We start from the raw sequence: 16066 nt of genomic DNA on the forward strand, positions 1-16066 counted from the left end.
GAGGGGGAGGGGGGTCCCTTAGGGTTGTCTTGAGAGAAGAAGACAGTTGAAGACTATTGCTCCCCGCCACTCACTTCCTGTAAATCCATGTGTAATGTCCCAGTACAGTTGTGCCACTAAGTCTTATTACACCTGTGAAAAAGTAACTCTGTCAGGTGTCACACTTTGGGATTATAAGTGCCTTTCTGCACCACTTAGTGTCTCACTCTCCCTATACACAGCTGAAGTAGGAAATAAGCGTAGAAAATACAGAGAGAGAGACAGACAGACAGAAAGAAAGAGTGTTGCTGCAGTCTACAGTCAGGCTTGGCTTAGGCCATGGCCCTGAGGTGTCCTTTAGTGGATGGTAGAGAAAGAAAGACATAGAGAGAAAGTTCTGTAGAGGCCTGTGTGAGAGGAAAATTGTGCAGTGCTAAGCCCAAAGGTGGGGTGACTGTAACCTTGGTGCACCTTGCCTATGACTTGGATATCATCTACAGTCTGGACAATCTACCAAGAAGGGATTGATCCGCAGTGGAGCAAAAAGCACAAAGCTGAAGTACTCCATTGAAAGTTGCCCTGCCTACTTACGAAACTTTGAGGGGTTAGCTTTGCCCAGTTGTGCAACCCTGGGACTCATGCTACCACACCTGTTACTCACTGGATTTGTTTGGCATAAGGCAGTCTATATCTTTCTTCTTATCCAAACTGTGAATAACAATATTCTTCTTCTACACCAAACACTCAAAAAACAATCTGGTAGAGTACTGTATTATTAGGCAAGGCTCCAAGACAGCCCCTGCACCTATCTAGTCTCAAGCAACACTTTCCTTCTACCAACTACCCTCTATCCGCTACCTCAGCACTTCAAGCACCTGAACCGAAGTTCTCTGTTTTGTCCATCAAGGGAAAGGACATTATTACATTCCCATTTTTGTGATTTTCTCTGGTAATCATTTCATGTATTGTATTGAAGATCTTAAGTAATGTTATACTTTGCTTTGGTTTTGGTCCTTATTCTACAGTTGCACCCACACACACATTTTTGCTATCCTTGCAAGGCACAATGCAAGTTTGTCCAGGGGTGAGTATCATCACTCCTGACCACTGTGACAAGTGCCCATCCAAAAAACCACCTAGCCCACTGCTGTTACCCCTTAGCAACCTCGGGTCACAGTACGTCTCAGAAGTTAGCAGAAGGTTTTAGCCATATAAAAAATGTGTGCACAAGCCTCTATCAAGCATGTGGTGGGGGCTGGCAGTAAATACACTTAGAGTCAGAATAACTATCTAACTATTATGACTTGGGCAGGGTATTTAGGTGCAGAGCTAAGGAAGAAAAGTAAGGGGTTTCCTTGGGTGAATACAAGCTTGAAGTGGTTGTGCAGGGAGCAGAAGACAGCTGAAGCCTTCCACTCCCTAGCGCTCATTTCCTGTGAATCCATGTCTCGGAAGTATGCCAGAGAAAAGAAGGTGTCTCCTTCCTCAGGGAATCTGTCAGCATTTGACGTCTCAGTATCTATCTTTTATTTGTCTTCTCCTGAGTTATCTTTTATGTTCACACATCATTTCTTTGAGGAAAAAAATATTTTAATAATTATGATCATGATCATTATTTACAGCTGTAATTATCAAAATACAGCTGTATTTTTTTTTTATTTAAAAACATGTTGTGTTAACAAACCCTTAAGTTTATTTATGACGAAATCAGTGGTCAAGTATGATTGTGTCACAAATCAGCCTTGAAGATGGTTCAGGGGAGGGGAAAAATAGGCTGGAGACCAAGGCATCAGGCTTTTTTTTTTTTTTTTTTTGGAAGACATCATGACTAAATGGGACAGTGAAGCTTGGTTGCAGAGAAGAAACTGAGCAAAATTTGTTAGAAATTAGAGAAAAAAAATTTAAGCCATAATAAGTACACTACAATAATACACATATATTTGAGCACAAATTGCAATTTGTCTTGATTTGGTAATAAAAGGTATACATGTTTTCAACTTGTTCTCAATAACTTACTCCTCTACTATTCTTATCAGCCAGCAATCAATGGTATGAATATGTCTACATTAAGCTGAAGCCTTCATAAAACCTGTCAGCTAAAAGCTTCAGACTAATTGTGAGTGAACACAATTTAAAAATGACTATATTTAGTTTTTTTTTTCCTTTCATATTTTTATGTGGTCTTGAGGTCAAGGCTTGAGTAATCCTTCACATCTTAATAAGTATTTTTAAGTCTTTGAGTCTTTTTTTGAGTATTTTTGAAGCTTTTACTAATGACTTTGATGTCTCAGTGATGAACCTTTAATGTTTTTCCTCCTCTGAAGTTTTCTTTTAGATTTGTCTTTATTTACCTCTTTCTTCTTTCCATTTATAGTACAGCAGTGATTTTCAACCTTTTTTGAGCCGCGGCACACTTTTTATACTTAAAAAATCCCGGGGCACACCACCAACCAAAATGGCACAAAATAACACTAAAACAGTACATATTATACATATAGTTAATAATATAGATTCTAAATGTATTTATACTCACTCAGTGTGAAACCTGGGCCTGTTTTCTTCTCCCCCCTGTGCTTCTCTCCACCATACTTCTCCCCCCTACTTCTCTCCTGTGCTTCTCTCCACCATACTTCTCCCCCCTACTTCTCTCCTGTGCTTCTCTCCACCATACTTCTCCCCCCTACTTCTCTCCTGTGCTTCTCTCCACCATACTTCTCCCACCTACTTCTCTCCTGTGCTTCTCTCCACCATACTCCCCCCTGTGCTGAGAGGTGGCTGAGAGAAAAGACGTCCACTCAACTCCCCGGTTCCATCGCATTGCTCCGGGATCCCGCCACCTTCACTGAGTGGCTGAGCTGACCTGAGACGTCACGTCTCGGGCCCGCGTCAGACACCCGGAAGCGTCCGGGAACCGGGCACCGGAGCGACGTGATGCGGGACCCCCCGCTGGAACCGGGGAGGTGAGTGGACGTCTTTTCTTTCAGCCACCTCCTCCTCGGCCATATGAAAAACTAGCCCCCACGCTGGACAACTCCTTTAAAAACTCATGCCGTACCCGTATGTCATGGAGTCCAGCGGTGCTTTGAAGCTCAGGAGCTGGGCTCACTTCAAAGCACGTGGAGACCGGCTGCTATCTGCAGCAAGATTCCCACTGTTAATGACGGGCTGTCGCGATCACGCCGCGGCCCGCCATTAACCCCTGTCACTGACCAATCGTGACTGCGGGGGTTCCGATCATTGTATCTGACTGCCGGAGGTCTCTTACCTTCTTCCCGCAGTAAGATCGACGATCATTGTATAGAGTCTGCACAGGCAGGCTCTATGCAATGATCGTAGATTACACTGATCAATGATATGCTATGGTGTAGCAATGATAAGTGAAAGTAATGTAATGTAAAAATGTTAAATTCTCCTAAGGTGACATAAAAAGTGTAAAAATAAAATTTTTTTAAAGTTTTAAAAAACATGACATAGCCCCTTCCCCAATAAAGGTTTAAATAACCCCTCTTTCTCATTTCATAAATAAAACACAGAAAAATAAATAAATAAACATATAATATACCGTAGCATGTGTAATTGTCCTATCTAATAAAATGAATCAATATTGTTCCCACATGGTGAACAGAGTAAAAAAAGCGGTTAAAAAAATGCCAGGATTGATTATTTTTATAACATTTTATTTAACATAAAATGAATAAAAATTGATCATTTATTTAATGGGTGAGAAAAGGTGATCATGTTTCAAGTAAGTTGCAAGTGTCAGATGTTCAATCCAGCTATGGTCTTGCATACAGAGGAAATAAGGCTGTCACTAAAGTAGTGAGATGGTGCTCATAGGAAGAATAGCATAATCCAAAATAATATAGTGTAATCTGTAGAAGCCCACAGCCTGTTAAGTAGATTCAAGATAAGAACACATTTTACTGTTGTTTCTCAGACTTCATCAAGTTATAGGTAACTTAGAACTTTTAGTGCCTCTGGGGCCTTGTCTTGCAAGAACAGCCTCAGCTCAGAAGGAAAGTTCCCACCTGAAAATATGTTTGATGTTTACTGCTCTAACATTAGACATATTCTCAACAGACATCAATCACTTTCTTGGCTGTATAGGCTGATTTTGCAATTTGTAATATGCGTGTAAAGGTGTATCGAAGCACAATCCCAGTTTTTCAAAAAAGTTTGGAAGCTGTAAAAACACAAAAACACAATGCAATGCAATGCATATCTCTTAGACCTACAATTTATTAACAATGGAGCATAGAACTTGATGACAGCAAAGCATCACAAAAAAGTTGGGATGGCAATAAAAAACTGTGAAAAAAACCTATAGGAGCAATCAGGATTAAGTAAGCCACATGACATGGTATAAAAAAAAGAATATTATAGTAAATAGTAGGGATGGTCCGAATCGAGTTCGGTTCGGGTTCGTACGAACCCGAACTCTCGGTAATGATTCCCGCTGTCTGCCCGCTCAGTGCAGCGGGCGGATCCAGCGGGAGGACCGCCTGGAAAACTGGGATACAGCCATAGGCTGTATCCCAGTTTTCCAGGCGGTCCTCCCGCTGTATCCACGGAGCGGGCAGAACGAACCCGAACCTCGGAGCGTTCGGACCATCCCTAATAAATAGTCGATAGTAGTAGTATATAGTCGATACTAGAGATGAGTGAAGCAGCTGAAAATTTGTTTCGCGAGGTTGCAGATATTGGGTCGGATTCCATAAAATTTGTGAATCGAATACAAACAAATCTCATTAAAATAGGCAAACTATAGGTGGCTACAATAGAGGGACTATTACAGAGTAGTGATTTTTTTTTTAAACAGATGTTGTTACAGCATTAAAAATTGAAAAATGACAATTTAAAAAATGTCAATCAGCCAGTCAATAGTTCAATTTCCGCCATGGACAGCAGTGGGCATTGATGCATCAGTGGCAGAAAATCGGAAATTTTTCTAATAAAACATTTAACACATTCTTATCCCACTTCAAGTACCTTGCACCTCCCCTTGTGTGGAAACCTTTTTGCCATCAATTTAAGTGTCAATTTTATTTAAATTAAATTATTTTAATTTTATTTAATTCAATTTTAATTTTAATTTATTTTTTATTTGATTTAAGTTAGTTTTTTAAATAGATTTTTACCAATGCATTGGTAAATGAGTGGCGTAAAATTACACTTTCTCCAAGGACAGCAGTGGACATTGTTGGACCAGAGGCATCTTTCTTCCTGACCTTGCCATGTAATGGTGGTGGCAATTCTCCAGGATGACCCATCAGTTGACTGCTGTCTGTGGGATGTCTACTGAACACTGTGGAGCTTGAACTTTGAAGGATGCAGTCAACAATTCCAGCCAGGCTGGTGTTCACCTGCCCACTAGGTGTAACTGATGGCTATGATCTTCTTCCAACACTGTTTGGATCATCAATGCCACAACTCTGTCTTCCACTGGCATCATCCTGTATTCCACCTTGGCCGCTGACACTGTCCCTACCCTGAGAAGAGCCAGATTTTTTTTTTTTTACATGCTTGGACATATTGCTTGTATTTAGATTTTTAGAAGCAGAAGAATAAATTTTATTAGATCATGGATAGTGATACTCAAATATCCCATAATATCACATAAACACATTATATAGTGCATGTATTAAAAACAAGATGAAGGGGCAAAAATAAGAATATAAAGAATCATCCCGACTGCGTTGCCCTTAACAGAGGACGCTGCTGGGGTGCGTCCTGGAGAGGCACAGCCAGGAGCTGCTTACAATTTGAAATAATTCCCATGGGCTCAGAAACACTTCAAGAAATCATTGTGAATGCCGTACAATTCACAAATGCAAATTATAGCCGTATCATGCAAAAGAGAAGCCATGTAAACAAGATCCAGAAAACTTTTTATACTTGGAATTTGATGAATGATGTTTAGGATACAGCAATAAAATTTGTACTTGTGTATATACAGTATTCTGATTTGGAATTTCCTGTGATGTTGTGATGTAGGGTCTCTTCTTTGTAAGAGGCTTAAGTCTCAGGTCTTTGTCAGAGATTGGAGAAGTTGCCATTTGCTCAGGGCCCCCCTGCCTTGCTGACTACTTTTTGGCCTCTGGTCATAGACAATGATGACCAACTTCAACACCGGTAATCGTGCACCTGCATACACCCCATGGGTGTCGTGTGACAGCATGGGCAGAATTCTCTGTGAATATGTTTTTTTCTCAACATGTGTAGGGCCTTGCCAGTAGAGTCATTCTTATTGGACTGAGCACTTACGTAGTCACTAGAGATGAGCGAACCTCAAGCATGCTCGAGTCCATCCGGACCCTATTGTTCGGCATGTGATTAGCGGTGGCTGCTGAAGTTAGATAAAGCCCTAAGGCTATGTGGAAAACATGGGTATAGTCATTGGCTGTATCCATGTTTTCCAGACAACCTTAGAGCTTTATCCAACTTCAGCAGCCACCACTAAGCAAATGTCGAACGATCGGGTTTGGATGGACTTGAGCATGCTCGAGGTTCGCTCATCTCGATTAGTCACCCACATCTTAGCTCAAGTTACCTTTATCAAGTGACAGTGCCACAAACTCATGTTGTTGTTAAAGCTGGTGATCTCACATCATACATCTCTGAAAATGTTGACCTCAGAGATAAATTAAGAAAAAACATCTGTCCATGCATATAAACTAAAAGAAATGAAGATTGGCACATCAATGACGCTATTGTTGGACTGTTTACTACTAGGAAGTAGCATCTGTAAATTACTAAAAAGACTTCTTCCAAAATGTTGCTCTCAAGCTGTCTTTGGAGATGTGCTGTTAGATGATGTGAAGCCTGGTTTACCATAAATTCATCTTTATTTATTTTTGTGTATATGAAAGTCACACTATTTTCTTAAGACGAAGGCTTTGAATAATCAGCCTGACAACCTCCTGCTGATTCTATGGGAAGGCGAATTAATTTTTCCCTTTATTAAATGTGCTCATTTAAGGCAGTTTTCTCTGTGTTTTTTTTTTTTTTTTTTTTATTTACTTGGATGTAGGGCTGAGAGTTTATTCTTTGTTCAGTTCATGTTCTTAAACTTTCTGTTGACTGGCAGCTCCTCTTTAGTGAAGCAGTATATTGTAAAATGTCAATGCTGAGATACCTTTATGTTTAGGAGTTTGATCCTAACAATGTCTCCTAGTACTAAGTTTCCCCCAGGACTTAAGGTAGGGCAGAATAGTGAAATCTAGTAGCACTTGTGCAACGAAACCATACAAGTTTGTATCAAATGTCAGAAATAACAATTCACCATTGATGTCAGTGACCAATGAAGGAAGTAAGCCTGCAGACAGTAGTAGTTATCTGTTAAGAGGGCTAAGATTAAGTGCAAAAACAAACACCCACTCAAAACAAACACACAACAGGCAGAGATTACCAGATCAATATTTCTATTACCCGAGGCTAGAAACTGTGCTCTTAATTAGACTGAAGGCATAACCCAAACCAATGTGCAGCAAAAACCCAGCATGAACCAATTTTCAGCAGAAACTAACACTGCTACCAGCAACTGTTGAAAGATTAAAAGACAGTGGAAGAGGTCATACTCACCTGCCCTGATCCCCCACTGTTGCCATTTTGATGATGCCTGGCTTCTGCCGCTCTCTGCTTCCTCCTATAGTAGGTCAATAAACTTTAGCTTCATTTTTATTTCAACTGTACTCAGAGGCATTGGGGGAAAAATGTTCTTTCTGATGAAATCCTTTTTCTAGATAAAATTCCTAAATAAAATCTCCTCTACTGGGGCACTGTGTCTTTAAAAAAAATTATATATGGCTTTTAATCAAGCTATAATCAGATATTGCTTTTATCTGTATTATTATTTTTATCTATTGTTTATTGGATATATAATTTTCTATTTATTTATTTTGCTTCAAAACTCTCTCACAATAAGTGTTACCTGTACTGTCACAGAGCAGCTTACATCACGTGTGGCCTTGTCAAGCGAACACTTCACCACTGAGAACAAAGAAGAACAAAAAAAAAAACCAAAACAATGGATGCTGAAAACTATTTTTCTACATGATTTTAATGCAGGCATCCAGATTGCAGAGCTATTCTTTTTTTTTTTTTTTTCTTCGCACTATGTGACACTTGGTCATCCGGATGACCATGACTGGTGATGTAAAGTAGAACAGGAGAAAAATACCTTACTAGCAATACATAAAACTTAACAGTAAGGGTTCATATACACAGTCATATTGTGGTTCTGTAGAACCTGAGTTGTATTGAGCTAAAAAACAGCATACATAGACTTCTATTATCACCGTCTTCTATAATCTTCTGTTTAATGCAGTCAAGGGCATGCAGTTAAAATTGTACGGTAGCATGCTCCAACCGAGGCATCATGAGACAGTTGTTAGTAGAGATGAGCAAAGCAGCCGGAAATTCTTTTCGGGAGCTTTGCAAAGTTTGGGTCAAATTCATTAGTATTCGCAAATAATATCTTAACGAATTTCAATAAAACAGCCAACTATAGCAGCTACAGTACTGGGACTATTACAGAATGATGATTTTGGTTAATGCATGTTCTTGTTAAAATGTCAACAATTAGAAAATCACAATTAAAAAAAAATGTCAATCAACCAGTCAATCATCCAATGATCTAATCATCTAATGAAACCCAACTTGTATAACCCAGTAGGAGTTACACACTCAGGCACACACTCAGTTCAGTTATAAAACCAAAATTGTTTAACAAAGTAGGAGTGGAGTGCAATCAATGACTATGTAATTTGTAAATTGGTATAACTCAATAGGAGTTTACAGTGCCCAATGCCCAGTGAGTGAATAATATGCACTGTGCCTTCACTGGTCCCAGTGAATTCCTATAAGCACCTAGTTACTTGGTAAACTGGACGCTTGGTTGGAAGCTACAACAAAAAATTAGGGATTATGGTTAATCCCTTTCTACTGCCCAGTGAAGCTCCAGACAGCATATATATCTGCCATTTTGTTTCTTTTTTTGTTTTTTTTGGCGACTTTCCTTAACAAATTTGCAGGAATTCGCTTTGCAGAATGAACAAAATTCAGCGCCTTATTTGTCATGATTTACGCCTTGCAGGCATAAATCCTGATACAAATCTACACCTGCTGGAGGCAGGTATACATTTAGTACGCCGGGCACAGGTTTGGGCGCCCAGCCGTCCGGATTCACTAAGGAGTGTGCGCCTCTTAGTGAATCCTATTAGGCGGGGCCTAATATATGACCAGCTTATTTGTATGCCGGTCTTCATAAATCCCCCCCCCCCCCCCCATGTGCTGGAAATTACAATTCAAGCAAAACGGTTAATTATAGGATAACGCTGGTCAGAGAGCCTATTGGAAAAAGATAAGGATGAAATAGTATTTGGAGTATAGTAAACATTTCTTTCTATAAAAAAAAGAAAATAAATGCATTTTCTGTTTATGTTTATTGTACATCAATAAATCTATATTATTGGTACATAATATGCAAAGGAAAGGATCAACATACAGAGATTGACAGCAAACTGACATTTCCATGTCTTAGATTGACTGAAGCATCTTTTAATACATCCTCTCTGATTAACCAGTGACATTATTACAGCGACACAAACAACCTAGATAGATTGACATCACAGTGAACCCAGGCGATGTCCTCAATATTATCTCCCCCTTCTAGCCCAAGGGGAAGTATGGGATCACTGAGCAATGAATATTAGATTGGTACAGATTTCTATAGCTAAGGCAAGCACAGAGTACTGTATAACACAATCCCAGTCTAACACCTTCTAGCCAATGGCTTGTAAAAATACTTTAAGTGTATCACAGGCTAAAGGGTGATAAAAGAATGGTTTGCAATGTACAGCATTTTCCTGTTCACCTTACAATGCTGCTATGAAAAATAGTTTTTAAGTATTCTGCTCTTTGAGAAAGAACAAGTACATGTTCTCCTTTCCGCAATTCTCCTCTATGCAACCACAGGCTTACCTGCACAATTTGTGCTTACATAAGGTATTCACATTATTCTATGTGAGTATTGGGGGCTGAAAGTTAAGAACTAGTGATGAGCGAACATGCTCATCCGAGCTTGGTACTCATTTGAGTATTAGGGTACTCGATGGTACTGTTTACTCGGATGAGCATCTCGTGATACTTGAGAAAATCTCATCATGCGTTTCCTGTAAGTTTCTGCGCTTTTTCTAAGCCAATGAACATGCAGGACACTCTTTGGTACATGCTGCGATCACGTGGGTCCCATACATGTTGATAGCAGCGATGGGTTGACCAGATCAGATTACCCTGCCATATAAAAATATCGTCCGCCGAAGCTCGGCTCACATGCATGCTGCAAGAGATTAGGGACAGAGCTGCTGCTGGTCAGGGAGAGCTTTAGGGAGGGAATACTAGCGAAACAACAAAACAGCCCTTGTAAGGGCTTCAAATTGTTTTTAAATTGTATTACTACAGACTGCTGGCTGGGACTTGCAGTGCAGCTACCACGATTTCAGCAGCACACTGTGGTGATCGGCTGCTGGCAGAAAGGGGACATTAGGTGTTGCATACAGACCCCCAGGAAGTGCTCAGTACTATTTTATTGGGCCCTCTACTATATTTTCTGATCTCTGTATTTCTTACACAAGGCATATCTAAGTTCACTACTGCTTTCACAGTGTAAAGGGGGTGTCACAGAGTGTGTATAGGTGCAGCCACCAACAGATTGTATCTTACAGCCCCCTAAAAACTAGTGGGCCCTCTACTATATTTCCTGTTTTCTGTCTTTCTTACGCAAGGAATATCTAAGTTCATTACTGCTTGTTCAGTGTAAAGTCAGACTCCAGACTGCTGGCTGGGACATGCAGTGCAGCTACCAAGATTTTAGCAGCACAATGTGGTCATCAGCTGCTGCCAGAAAGGGGACAGCAGGTGTTGCATACAGACCCCTAAGAAGTCCTCAGTACTATTATATTATTATTACTATTATATAGTATATACCACCATCTTTCACAGGGCAATTAGCAGATTAGAAATAAGAAAATATACAGGTCACACTAGTTTCTGGAGGTTGTCGTATACAATCTGTGGGTTACTGCAGCTATATAGTATATAGCATATGCCACCACTATCTTTCACAGGGCAATTAGCAGTGAGCTTGGATGTGACTCACCACTTCTCCCCAACACTGATTGGATTTTGAGTTTGAGTTTGACTTGGAGGTGCTGGGCTGCCCTGCCCTAGCGTGTTGTCAGAGCAGGGCTTCAGTGCAGCTGTTGGCATCATCAGTCACTAATAAGCGCAGCCACCTGTCAACTGACAGTGCTGACAGGCTAACGTTTATTATTTTTTTTCATTACGTCTTATTGAAGCCATATCCAAGCTCACTGCTAATTACCCTGTGTAATAAGCAGTGAACCTGGTTGCGTGTGACAAGGGGCGGAATCTGATGGCAGCTCTGCAACTCGGCAGCCTCACACATGTACCATGCCTGGCTCACGTCTTTAACTTAGTGTTGCTGCCGTTCTTTAAAACCTACCCCAATTTGGCTGACTTGCTCACCAAGGTGCACCGCATCTGTGCGCATTTCCGCAAGTCAACCAGGGAAAGTTACCTCAACTGCTACAGTCAAATTCAAAGTCAAATTCAAACTCAAAACAGCGGTGAGGGGAAATGTGGGGGGTCAAATGATGCCGGAAATATTACCCCAACTGCTACAGTCAAATTCTAAGTTGAAACAGCGTTGGGGGGAGAAGTGGGGAGTCACATTATGCAGAGAATGTTACCCCAACTGCTACAGTCAAATTCATAGTCAAATTCAATTTAGCATCCTTGTCTTGTCCATTTTGAACCATATTATCTGTGGATGTCATCTTACGGGTGTCCTCTGACGTCCTTTCACCAGTACCTTCTACCTTTTTTCGATGTTGTAGCCATTTTGAAGGCAGAATTGACCAGGTCTTTCAACCGTAGCTTCTATTCTTCCGTGGATGTTGTTGTATCCTTTTTAAAAGCAGGATAGACTAGGCCTTTCACCAGTACCTTCTACCTTCCTTGGATGTTTTAGCCGTTTTGAAGGCAGGATTGACCAGGCCTTTCACCAGTAGCTTCTATACTTCCTTGGATGTTTTAGCCGTTTTGAAGGCAGGATTGACCAGGCCTTTCACCAGTAGATTGTATCATTCCTTGGATGTTTTAGCCTTTTTGAAGGCAGGATTGAGCAGGCCTTTCAACAGTAGCTTCTATCCTTCCTTGGATGTTGTTGTAGCCGTTTTGAAGGCAGGATTGACCAGGCCTTTCACCACTAGCTTCTATCTTTCCTTGGATGATGTAGTAGCCTTTTTGAAGGCAGGATTGACCAGGCCTTTTAACAGTAGCTTCTATCCTTCCTTGGATGTTGTATTAGCCGTTTTGAAGGCAGGATTGACCAGGCCTTTAACCAGTAGCTTCTATCCTTCCTTGGATGCTGTAGTAGACTTTTTAAAGACAGGATTGACCAGGCCTTTCACCAGTACCATCTACCTTCCTTGGATGTTGTAGCCTTTTTGAATTCAGGATTGACCAGGTATTTTTAATAGACAGGCTTCCGCACTTGCCCTCTCTTAGAGACTCTTTAAAGGATTGAAAGTGTATTTATTAAATCAAATCAAATTCCTGGGCCTCTTAAGAAGACTGTATTGTTATTCTTCGTCCCTACCTCCAAAGATATGCCTCTCAAGCACAACTGCATGAGGGTGTAAGGCTAAATCTAGCCATAATCCGGCTATTTTTATTGGATGATTGTATTATCCATCTTGGTCTGGATCTGTGGTGTCAGGCTAAGTTTTTGGGTGGTTAATATGCTACCTGTGTTTGAATAGTTCCCTGTGTCCACACCGCCATGCTGTGTCAGGCTAAATTTTGGGGTGGTTCATATCCTACCTCTGTTTTTAATGGTTCTCTGTGTCCTCACCGCCATGCTGTCTCAAGCTAAATTTTTGGGTGGTTCATCATATGCTACCTCTGTTTTAATGGTTCCCTGTGTTCTCACTGCCATGCTGTGTGAGGCTGAGTTTTTGGGTGGTTTATATGCCTACCTTTGTTTTAACCAGGCTTTTGCCCATAATTTGCATAATGGTGCGAATAGGCAACCTCAGAGGCATCCATACATGCTGCCCCTGCTTTTCTCTGTCCATTTCCGTGGTGTTTACATCATTTTATGAGGTTGACAGGTTTTCACTCGACCTTCCCTCTACCGAACTTGGGTCCCCTGCAAAAATGCTCGAGTTTCCCATTGACTTCAAGCAAGCACTCAAGTATAGGGAGATATTCATCTCGAGTAATGAGCACCCGAGCATTTTAGTACTCGCTCATCACTATTAAGAACCTATTTTAAGGGAATATATAAGAGATGAGAGAATCAGTTAAAAATCTGGTTTACAATTTTTTTATGAAAAATTTGCAAACTTTGCAAACCAGATTTAACGTTTCTATAAATACCTGTCCGAGCTCCTCCGGTGTCCTCTTAAACATTTTCAGCCATGCGCACAGGCAATCACTTACTAAGGGCCAGCATTGTGGCCAGTTATTTGCTGAGCAGGCTGTCACTCTCGAGACACAAGAGTGACAGCCTACTTAGCCAATCACTGGCCATGGCACTGTCCATTCTCAGTTAGTGTTTTATTAGCTAAGTGGAGAGTGAAAGCCCACTCTGCTAAACACTGACTGAGAACAATAGCACTGCAGCCAGTGATGGACTGAGTGGGCTGTCACTCTTGTGCTCAGCCAATCACTGGCTCAGCCAATCTCAGTTAGTGATTGCCTGAGCTCTAGAGATGAGCGAACCTCGAGCATGCTCGAGTCTATCCGAACCCGAGCATTATGCGGAAAACCTATCCATGTTTTAATGTTTTCCAGACAGCTTAAGAGCTTTATCCAACTTCAGCAGCCCCCGATATGCCGAATGCTCGGGTTCGGATGGACTCGAGCATGCTCAAAGTTCGCTCATCTCTACTGAGCTCATGGCTGAAGATACAGAAGAAGATACTGGGGGAGCACTGACAGGTGAACAAATTATTTGGGTGAGTTTTATTAATGAATTTAGCAAAACTCACATTTTTGCTCTTCTCTACTATGCATACACAATTGTACTTATTATGGACATAATGAAATATGCTTTTCTTTATAATAATTTTTTATTTTCTGATTGTATTCTTTTTTACATATTTTATTTGTATCTGTTCTTATCAGCATTTAGGGATATGCTTTACAACAAGTCTCACAGACATAGGCCATGCTCACACTTCGTAACAGATCAGGCCGTTCCGTGACCCCGACCGGGTCACGGAACGGCCGGTCTGTGCCCGGATCATAGCGGCCGGTATTTAAGTACCATCCGGATGATCCGTCCAGCCGCAGAGCTGCCCGCATCAGCGAGTGCCCGCATTAGAGCTTCCCATAGCCCACAGTGAAGCAAGCGGCCGGAGCCGCTTGCTTCACTGTGTGAACTGACCGGTCTTTCTGCGGCTGGAATTCACTGAATTCCGGCTGCAGAAAACTGACATGTCAGTTTTTTTCTGGCGCCACATGGGATCCCGGCCGGAGCGTATACGATGTGTGTACACTCCAGCCGGGATCCCATTGAACATTGTCATACACCGCCAAACTACGGCCGTAGTTCTGCGGCGAGAACTACAGCCGTAGTTTTACGTAGTGTGAACATAGTCATAGACCTAACAAACCTCTCCAGACCCTATTCTTTGTATGGGACAGGTTTGTAAGCATGTTGTATGACCTGTACCAAGGCAATTCTACAGAAAAGGGTCTGAGCTGTTATTGTCTTACTGTTATGCTGGTGTCACCTTTTGCTGTCATTTTGCATAGTTCTTTTTTCGGCAGTGTTTCTATCACAGTCTAACAGAAAGTTTCAGCTTTAGGCTTAGTGGTCAGAATGAAAAGCACAAGATTGAAGAATTATTTTAAAGTAAAGAAAGTTAAATGGAGCATTGGAAAAGCAAAAGTCTTTAAAAATTTGTTGAACATAAAAAAAAACAATAGGTAATTTTCTGATGAAAGCTAGGTTCACATTAAATAAGTATTGTACAGCATGTCTGTGGTATATGTTAAAATACTAGCAGAAGTCTTTGTATACCATATCATACCCACAATGAGCCTGTTGACTTCAATGGACTAAACTACATATCAATAATTGAAGGCAACAAGAATAAGATTAGCATATCACCATAAGATGATAGAAATTGAACATGACAGAATAAATTAGGAGGCAAGCAAATGAAAATGGCAGCAGTCAGGAATGAAGCAAAAACTACAAATAAGACTGGCCCTATGTTTCTCTAATGTGTCTCTAGATCTTTGCCTAAACTCTAAGCTAATAGACTACTAAATCTCTCTGCCCCCGGAATAGCCCTGTGATAGTCCTAGGCTATAAATGATCATTGGCAGAAAATATAAGCACGAGTGCTCGCTTCGGCAGCACATATACTAAAATTTGAACGATACAGAGAAGATTAGCATGGCTCCTGTGCAAGGATGACATGCAAATTTGTGAAGTGTTCCATAGTAAAAAAAAAAAAAAAAAAAACATAAGCATGAACAGGAAAACTAGCAACAAGGCAAACTAAGCAGCACGGTTACAAGGACAAACGTTAACAGAACATTGAACATCGTGGAGTGAAACTAGAACTAGAAACACACAAGAAACACTTGAAACAGACAAACATAACATGCAATATAATTTGCAGAGAACCACAAAAGTGAAGAGAAGCTAACCAATGGAAGTCCACAAAAACAATTTATGAGTGAGCAAACAAGATCATGTGACCCATTGCTCTAGCTCAGCCTATAAAACATCATCTAAATACTAGAGGCTATAAAGAACATTCTTCACTCTGAGGTGTTGATGCAGAGGAATTGAAGTAGAAATCTCTAATTGTAACATTTTAGTATCACTTTATCATTGGTGGACCCTTCTACTAAAATGTGGTTGTCAAAAGTGGTGAGGCAGTTTACGCTGTTTGCAAATAGTAACCACTATTTTTGTGGGAATTTTTTTTTGGCAGTAGAGGGGGCTGCTTTTAACTATTTTCACATCTGTGGTGGGTCT

The 16066-nt window shown here is 40.8% G+C and overlaps 1 non-coding gene across 1 annotated transcript; it reads left to right on the forward strand.

Annotated features, from left to right (window-relative positions):
- The first annotated feature begins 15420 nt into the window (after positions 1-15420).
- Positions 15421-15527, forward strand: LOC138781816 (U6 spliceosomal RNA). Its single transcript, XR_011361538.1, has one exon. It is a non-coding gene; the product is annotated as a U6 spliceosomal RNA (small nuclear RNA).
- Positions 15528-16066: the final 539 nt, after the last annotated feature.

Source organism: Dendropsophus ebraccatus, chromosome 1 (assembly GCF_027789765.1).
Source record: "Dendropsophus ebraccatus isolate aDenEbr1 chromosome 1, aDenEbr1.pat, whole genome shotgun sequence".
NCBI classification, from domain to species: Eukaryota; Metazoa; Chordata; class Amphibia; order Anura; family Hylidae; genus Dendropsophus; species Dendropsophus ebraccatus.